We start from the raw sequence: 7,314 nt of genomic DNA, 5'->3' as shown, positions 1-7,314 counted from the left end.
CCTGGGATCTGCTCAGTCTCTCTAGCCCTCTTCGATGGGGTTTCGCCCAAACAAATCAGGCACCTAGGCGACTACAGTGCTCTGCACACAGTAAGCGCTCAATAAATACGATTGAGTGAATATCTAGGTGAGCAGATTCTTCAAAATCCCCAAGCGGAGCCTAGGAAACGGAGTGTCACCAATGATCTCTATGTGTTGCCAACTTGTACTTCCCAAGCGCTTAGTACAGTGCTCCGCACACAGTAAGCGCTCAATAAATACGATGGAATGAATTGAATGAATGAATGGAAGTCAAGCTACCCCTAAATAGCCCTCAAAGCAATGGAGACCTGGCTGTCACCCTCCCAACCCTTTCTTTAAAATGCTAAATAATATTGAAAAACAGACGGGTCCCTTGAAACTCTAACACTGTTAAGAAACAAACCACATCTGATGGTGTCCATCTGAAAGCATTCATCCATTCAATCATCATCATCATCATCAATCGTATTTATTGAGCGCTTGCTGTGTGCAGAGCACTGTACTAAGCGCTTGGGAAGTACAAAAGCGCTTGGGAAGTACAATCGTATTTATTGAGCACTTACTGTGGGCAGAGCCCTGTACTAAGCACTGGGGAAAGTACAATACAGCGATATTCATTCATTTATTCAATGAATAATGTATAATGAATAATGAATAATGTATTGGGTGCCTACTGTATGCAGAGCACTGTACTAGGCAATAAAGAGACACAATCCCAGCCCACAACAAGCTTACAGTCTAGAAGGGGGAGACAATTACAGATGTGGACCTAAGTGGGTAAGGAGCGTGGCTCAATGGAAAGAGCACGGGCTTTGGAGTCAGAGGTTGTGGGTTCAAATCCCGGCTCTGCCACTTGTCAGCTGTGCGACTTTGGGCAAGTCACTTCACTTTCCTGGGCCTCAGTTCCCTCATCTGTAAAATGGGGATGAAAACTGGGAGTCCCACGTGGGACAACCTGATCACCTTGTATCTACCCCAGCGCTTAGAACAGTGCTTTGCACATAGTAAGCGCTTAACAAATACCAACAATATTATTATTAAGTGGTGTGGGGCTGGGAGGGGGGAAAAATAAAGGGGGCAAGTCAGGGTGCTGCAGAAGGGAGTGGGAGAAGAGGAAAGGGGGGCTTAGTCTGGGAAGGCTTCTTGGAGGAGGGGGCCTTCGATATGTTGCCAACTTGTACTTCCCAAGTGCTTAGTAATAATAATAATAATAATGATGGCATGTATTAAGCGCTTACTCTGTGCAAAGCACTGTTCTAAGCACTGGGGAGGTTACAAGGTGATCAGGTTGTCCCACAGGGGGCTCACAGTCAATCCCCATTTTACAGATGAGGGAACTGAGGCACAGAGAAGTTAAGTGACTTGCCCAAAGTCACACGTCTGACAACTGTCATAGTCGGGAGAGTACAGAGAGTACAGTGCTCTGCACACAGTAAGTGCTCAATAAATACGATCGAATGAATGAATGCTAAGACTTTGAAGTGTGTGTGGTGGGAGGGTGGGGGGAAGGACAAAAACTTAACCTAAAATGCCCTCTCTCTCAGGTCCTGTAGTTCTTCAGTAACCTCTCTGTAGCCGTGCTCCCTCTAGCAACTGCAGGCTCCAATACTTGATGCCAGAGCGCTCAGTACAGTGCTCAGCATTTCATTCATTCAATTCAATCGTGTTTATTGAGTGCTTACTGTGTGCAGAGCACTGTACTAAGCGCTTGGGAAGTACAAGTTGGCAACATATAGAGATGGTCCCTACCCAAAAGCGGGCTCACAGTCTAGAAGGGGGAGGCAGACAACAAAACAAAACATATTAACAAAATAAAATAAATAGAATAAATATGTACAAATAAATAAGAGCTACCATACTAAGGACTACTGTACACTCAGTCTAGAAGCAGTATGGCCTAGTGGCAAGAGCCTAGTCTTGGGAGTCGGAGGTCATGGGTTCTAATCCCGGCTCCGCCACTTGTCTGCTGTGTGAACTTGGGCAAGTCACTTCACTTCTCTGGGCCTCAGTGACCTCATCTGTAAAATGGCGATTGAGACTGGGAGCTTCATGTGGGACAGGGACTGTGTCCAACTTGATTACCTTGAATCTACCCTAGGGCTAAGAATAATCAATCAATCAATCAGTCGTATTTATTGAGCGCTTACTGCGTGCAGAGCACTGTACTAAGCGCTTGGGAAGTCCAAGTTGGCAACATATAGAGACGGTCCCTACCCAACAGTGGGCTAGAAGGGGGAGGTCACAGTCTCGGCACATAGTAAATGCTTAACAAATACTATTATTATTATTATTATTAGGTTAGTAAGTGCTCAATAAATACCACTGATTGACTGACAGAGTCCTAGAGGAGGTTGCCACTGCAGGGACCCACCTAGTGAAACCCCCTCTTTCCAACCACTAACTATAATATTCGATTCTTCCCCTCCCAAGGCCCACATCGCTTATTTCCATAGCTGTCATTTATTTATTATTTGTTTTGATGTCTATCTCCCCACCACCACCGGCCCCGCAGATTGTAAGCTCACTGTGGGCAGGGAATGTGTCTGTTTATTGTCGTATTCTACTCTCCCAAGCGCTTAGTACAGTCCCCTCTGCACACAGAAAGCACTTAATATGATGGACTGACTCACTGGCTGACTGGTTAGAATTGCCCACCCTAAATTCACCAACTTCCAACCAGGCAAGGTCATTTCTAACCCTCGATTCTCGAGGAAATTGAAGAAAATTTCAAGAAAATTCAAGAAAATTGTCAAGACAATTTGCCTTTTCACTTTTCATTCCAGGGTGGCCTTCCCCTCCCCCCTCAACCAACACGGCAAAACCAAACAAGTTTAGTGACTTCTCTTAGGAGGCTTCGTGGGATTTACAGCGTTGCAAGCAAAGGTTCTGAGCCTGAAGTTTACTTTTGTCCCTCAGAGCTAATGCCTCCCATTCTCCCAACCAATTAGCATTTGAAAAGTTCAAAGGGAGCTGAAATTTGTCTGCATTTTGTTCAGAGGACTTAAAATGGCAAGTGGTAACCTGAAACGAGAGGAGACCATTGCTCTTTGGGGAAAAGAGAAAGAGAGGCAGCCGGCAGCTCAATCCTATTTACTGAGCGCTTACTGTGTGCAGAACACTATAATAAATCATTATTCATTCATTCAATCGTATTTATTGAGCGCTTACTGTGTGCAGAGCACTGTACTAAGCGCTTGGGAAGTACAAGTTGGCAACATATAGAGACGGTCCCTACCCAACAGCGGGCTCACAGTCCAGAAGGGGGATGATATAAGTGTTTACTATGTTCCAGGAACTGTTCTAAGCGCCGGGGTAGATACAAGGTAATCAGGCTGGACACAGTCCCTGTCCCACCTGGGGCTCACAGCCTTAATCCCCATTTTACAGATGAGGGAACTGAGGTCCAGTGATTCTATTTGTTCTGACGATTTTGACACCTGTCTACATGTTTTATAATAATGGCATTTATTAAGCGCTTACTATGTGCAAAGCACTGTTCTAAGCGCTGGGGAGGAGACAAGGTGATCAGATTGTCCCACGGGGGGCTCACAGTCTTAATCCCCATTTTACAGATGAGGTCACTGAGGCCCAGAGAAGTTAAGTGACTTGCCCAAAGTCACACAGCTGACAAGTGGCGGAGCCGGGATTTGAACCCATGACCTCTGACTCCAAAGCCCGGGCTCTTTCCACTGAGCCATGCTGCTTCCTTAACCTGCTTCTGTTTTGTTTTGTTGTCTGTCTCCCCCTTCTAGACTGTGAGCCCGTTGTTGGGTAGGGACCGTCTCTAGATGTCGCCAACTTGTACTTCCCAAGCGCTTAGTACAGTGCTCTGCACACAGTAAGCGCTCAATAAATATGAATGAATGAATGAATGAATTTGCCCAAGGTCACACAGCAGACAAGTGGTGGAGCTGGACCTAAGCGCTTGGGAGAGAACAGTAGAACAATGTAACAGATGCAATCCCTGCCCACAACAAGCTTACAGTCAGGAGGGACCTGATTCATTCATTCAATCGTATTTATTGAGCACTCACTGTGTGCAGAGCTCTGTACTAAGCACTTGGGAAGTACAAATCGGCAACATCTAGAGACGGTCCCTACCCAACAAGGGGCTCACAGTCTAGAAGGGGGAGACAGACAACAAAACAAAACAAGTTGACCTGATGATCTTGTACCACCAGCAGTGATTAGTACAGAGCTTGGCCCATAATAATAATAATAATTTTGGTATTTGTTAAGCTCTTACTATGTGCAAAGCACTGTGGAGGATTCAAGGTGAACAGGTTGTCCCATGTGGGGCTCACAATCTTAGAGAAGTTAAGTGACTTGCCCAAGGTCACACAGCTGACAATTGATGGAGCCGGGGTTTGAATCCATGACCTCCAAAGCCTGGGCTATTTCCACTGAGCCACGCTGCTTCTCTAAGACTGGAATAGAGATTTCTCTAAGTAGGAGGAAGAACAGGCATTAAATCTCCATTTCACAGATGAATAAACTAAGGAACAGAGAAGGCAAGTGATTTGCCCAAGGGCACCCAGCAGACAAGTGGCAGAGCTGGGATTAGGACCCAGGTCCTGGGCTCTATCCATTAGGCCACACTGCTCTTCTCCTCCGGTCACCTAATTTAAAACCCGCTCAGTACTGCCGTCATGTCTGCTTTCACTGCCTATTTAGGTTGGAAGGCTGCCAGGATTAGGGTTACGTATTTATTTATTTATGCCTGTCCTCTGCTCTCTTGTCTATTTGCAAACTTGAAATCTCTATGACTTTCTAATCCAGACTCTGCCACATATCTGCTTTGTGACCTTGAGCAAGTCACTTCACTTCTCTGGGCCTCAATGGCCTCATCTGTAAAATGGGGATTAAGACTGTGAGCCCCATTGGGCAAGTCACTTCACTTCTCTGGGCCTCATCTGTAAAATGGGGATTAAGAGTGAGCCCCATGTGGGACAGAGGCTGTGTCCAACCTCATCAACTTGGACCTATCCCAGTGCTTAGAGCAGTGTTTGGCACATAGTAAGCTCTTAGGAAATACCACAATTATTATTATTAGACTGTAGGCTCACTGAGGGCAGGGAATGTGTTTATTGTTCAATTGGACTCTCCCAAGTGCTTAGTACTATTCTATTTATTTTGTTAATGATGTGCATCTAGCTTTACTTCTATTTATTCTGATGACACCTGTCCACATGTTTTGTTTTGTTGTCTGTCTCCCCCTTCTAGACTGTGAGCCCATTGTTGGGTAGGGACCGTCTCTATATGTTGCCAACTTGTACTTCCCAAGCGCTTAGTACAGTGCTCTGCACACAGTAAGCGCTCAATAAATACAATTGAATGAATGAATGACAGGGACTATGCTCAAACTGATAATAACAATAGCTCCTCTGGCTTCCCCGAATGAAATAATAATAATGATATTTGTTAAGTGCTTACTATGTGACAAGCACTGTTCTAAGCGCTGGGGTAGATACAAGGTAATCAGGTTGTCCCACGTGGGGCTCACTGTCTTAATCCCCATTTTATAGATGAGGTCACTGAGGCACAGAGAAGTGACTTGCCCAAAGTCACACAGCTGACAAGGGGCAGAGCCGGGATTAGAACCCACAACCTCGACTCCCAAGCCCGCGCTCTTCCACTATGCCACGCTACTTCTCTGGAACTTTGTATCTGCCCCAGCGCTTAGTAAGCATTTAACAAATCTGTCTTAACCTGGTCAGACACAGTTCCTGTCCCATTTGGGGCTCACTGAGGTCCGGAGAAGCTGAGTGATTTGCCCAAGGTCACCCAGCAGACAAGTGGCAGAGTCAGGATTAGAACCCAGACCCTTCCGACTCCCAGCTCCATGCTCTATTCGCTAGGCCATGCTGCTTTTCTTTAAAGGCAGGCAGTTTTAAAAATACTTCATAAGCAACAGGGGGATCGTGGGGCCTAGGAGCTGTATATATGTATGCACCTGTATATATGTATATGTTTGTATGAATTTATTACTCTATTTTATTTGTGCATATTTATTCTATTTATACATGTATGCACCTGTATATATGTATATGTTTGTATGAATTTATTACTCTATTTTATTCGTGCATATTTATTCTATTTATTTTGTTAATATGTTTTGTTCTCTGTCTCCACCCTTCTAGACTGTGAGCCCACTGTTGGGTAGGGACCGTCTCTATATGTTGCCAACTTGTACTTCCCAAGCGCTTAGTATAGTGCTCTGCACACAGAAAGCGCTCAATAAATACGATTGATTGATTGATCGGACGAGTGTCTCCTGGGAGGCAGAAGCTGCCCAGGCAGACGGACAGCAGCCATTTCCTTGACTCGAGAGTTGGAGGTTTTTCAAGCCGACCGTTACCATTTAACATTTCTCAAGCAGGTTCTGTTCCTCACCAGCATAATCCTCTTACAATCACCACCATAGCTTGCTATGCGCTAATATCAGCCGGGCGACGCTTGAGGCCTTTAATTTGCCTTTGGAAGAAACCGATTCACTTTCAAAGCAGTAGCTGTTATTGGAAAGGCATTAAAATATGTCTTAATGCCAGTTGAATGCCTACTTTACAAATTGTACCTAAAAACCGCCTTGCTTTCCCTACAGCCATTTGATCAATGGAGCCGGTGAACCCTAAGGCACCTTGAAGGAGGGGAATATAATAATAATAATGATGGTATTTATTAAGCGCTTACTATGTGCAAAGCACTGTTCCAAGCGCTGGGGAGGTTACAAGGTGATCAGGTTGTCCCACGGGGGGCTCACAGTCTTAATCTCCATTTTACAGATGAGGGAACTGAGGCACAGAGAAGTTAAGTGACTGACCCAAAGTCACACAGCTGACAATTGGCAGAGCCGGGGTTTGAACCCATGACCTCTGACTCCAAAGCCCGGGCTCTTTCCACTGAGCCACGCTGCTTCTATTAATAATAATATAATAATATTATATATAATATATAGCATACATCATACTATATAATATATACTATATATTATATATTATTATATAATAATAATAATATAATAATAATGATGGTATTTGTTAAGCGCGTACTGTATACCATGCACTGTTCTAATCACTGGACTATGCGCTTCAGTTGCACTCGCCCAAGTGCTTAGTACAGTGCTCTGAGCACACTAGATGCTCCACACATACCCACTGATCAGTTGATCTTCAGAGGTGCGTTGCGGAAAACAGCTCTGGCCCCGTAAAGATTTCTTCATGTTTCTCGGAGAATGGCATGCTTTAAGAGAAGCAGCTTTGCAGAGAAGCAGCGTGGCTCAGTGGAAAAATCAAT

Source organism: Tachyglossus aculeatus, chromosome 2 (assembly GCF_015852505.1).
Source record: "Tachyglossus aculeatus isolate mTacAcu1 chromosome 2, mTacAcu1.pri, whole genome shotgun sequence".
Taxonomy (NCBI): domain Eukaryota; kingdom Metazoa; phylum Chordata; class Mammalia; order Monotremata; family Tachyglossidae; genus Tachyglossus; species Tachyglossus aculeatus.
The sequence above is the reverse complement of the archived record's forward strand: the minus strand, read 5'-3'. Positions refer to the sequence as shown.